Source organism: Lathyrus oleraceus, chromosome 1 (genome assembly GCF_024323335.1).
Source record: "Lathyrus oleraceus cultivar Zhongwan6 chromosome 1, CAAS_Psat_ZW6_1.0, whole genome shotgun sequence".
Taxonomy (NCBI): domain Eukaryota; kingdom Viridiplantae; phylum Streptophyta; class Magnoliopsida; order Fabales; family Fabaceae; genus Lathyrus; species Lathyrus oleraceus.
In genome coordinates this window covers 133,210,757-133,212,751 of record NC_066579.1, presented here as the reverse complement: position 1 = coordinate 133,212,751, position 1,995 = coordinate 133,210,757, and the positions used below count along the sequence as shown (strand labels likewise).

The 1,995-nt window shown below is 41.8% G+C and overlaps 1 non-coding gene across 1 annotated transcript; it reads left to right on the top strand.

The window, feature by feature from the left end:
- Positions 1-1,123: 1,123 nt before the first annotated feature.
- On the top strand, positions 1,124-1,230 carry LOC127116503 (small nucleolar RNA R71). The gene has a single exon (XR_007801335.1). It is a non-coding gene; the product is annotated as a small nucleolar RNA R71 (small nucleolar RNA).
- The last annotated feature ends 765 nt before the right edge of the window (positions 1,231-1,995 follow it).

The following is a 1,995-nucleotide window of genomic DNA, read 5'->3' as shown; positions in this document are numbered from 1 at the left end:
TGCATAAGAAGGTATTTGGGTGATGGCTTCTGTGAAAGGGATTTCTACGTGAAGTTTTTCTATAACCTTAATGAATTTCTGATACTGGTTATTGATCTGGGTTTGTTTGAGTCTTTGCGGATATGGTATCGGTGGTTTGTATGGCAAGGGTGGTACATAAGTTTTATCTTTAGGTTCTTCTCCTTTTTCTTCCTGTTTTTCAAATTCCTCTGGTTCCTTTACTTCGTCTGTGGGTTCGGTATATTCCTTAGAAGTTTTGGGTTCACTCAATCTTGGGTTAAATGGCTCATCATAAGCGTTCCCACTTCGTAGGGTAATGGCATTGGATTTTCCTCTCGGATTCTGTTGAGGTTGTCTAGGGAACTGTCCTCCAAGTGTGGTCTGGGGGGCTTGGTTTAAAGCTACCTGAGAGATCTCGGTTTCAAGCATCTTAGTGTGAGTAACTATTTGGTCAACCTTGGTTCCTAACTGGGTAATCAGTTCGTTAACGTGAATGTTCTGGTTCATGAACTCTTTGTTTTGTTGGGTTTGAGCAGTGATAAAATTTTCCATAATTTTCTCAAGGCTCGGCTTAGGTGGGACCATTTGCATAGGTTGATTTGGTCTTGGGGCTTGGTAACCTGGTTGTCTCGGAGGTGCAGTATTTTAGATAGGGTTATTGTTCTTATAGGAGAAGTTCGGGTGATTCCTCCATCCAGGGTTATAGGTGTTCAAATATGGGTTCCCTTGGGCGTAGTTCACTTGCTCAGAGTTGGTTTCGTTTAAGAGACTGCATTCTGCAGATTGGTGTCCTTTGGTTCCGCATATCTCATAATCCGACGAAACTGCAACTGCAGTATTCGGGTTTGTACACATATGCTCCACCTTGAGGGCCAACGCGTCCATTTTAGCTTGCATCATGTCTATAGAGCTTAACTCATGTACTCCTCTTTGGGTTTCCTTCTTCTCAATTGTCGCTCGTTCGACTCCCCATGATTGATGGTTTTAAGCCATATCTTCGATGAGGGCACTAGCTTCAGGATAAGGTTTGTTCATCAGTGCACCTCCTGCGGCAGCATCGATGGTCATCTTAGTGTTATAGTGAAGCCCATTATAGAAGGTCTGAATGATTAACTAATTTTCTAAACCATGATGTGGGCATGCTCTTAACAGCTCTTTATATCTCTTCCAAGCTTCGAACAACGATTCTCCTTGGTTCTGGGTAAATCTGGTTATATGGTTTCGAAGAACGGCGGTCTTACTTGGGGGAAAGTATCTAGCAAGGAATACGTTTCTAAGGTTGTCCCAAGTTGTAATGGAATTGGGTGGAAGGGAATCTAACCATGATAGGGCTTTATCTCTGAGGGAGAAAGGGAACGGATTGCCTCAGGAGAAACTCCATTAGTTTTAAAAGTGTCTGCTAATTGGAGAAATATTTTTAAATGTTGGTTTGGATTCTCAGTAGCAAGACCTGCGAATTGTCTCTATTGTACTAGTTGCAACAAGGAGGGTTTAAGTTCAAAATTATTAGCTGGGATGGTTGGGTTTACTATACTAGAACTAGGTTCTTCGTTGGATGGTTGGGCGAAATCCTTAAGAGGTCTATGATTTTGATCTTCGGCCATAGCTCTCCTAATTCTATGGAAAAATAAACGTGCGCGAGCGTAACATTCAGGTTTCGCCACAGGATCTACTAAGCTTTCGGTGCTGCGAGTCCTTCGCATTGACCGGCAGGTAATAACCTAAGTCTAAACGATATAACAACAGGGTACGAAATTTGACGAAATTTGTCCCCGGCAACGGCGCCAAAAACTTGATGCGTGCTTTTCGCAGGTGTAGGAACGCGTCAGAGTAATATAAAAGATTGTCGAATCCACAGAGACCAAGTGTCAATCTATCGTTATCTATTGTTACGGTGTTTATCTAAGGTAATCGAAATAGGGGTTTTAAGAGTGCATAATGAAAAATAAAGTATTAAATTCAATTCAATTAATAACGACAGGTTCGAATGTAATT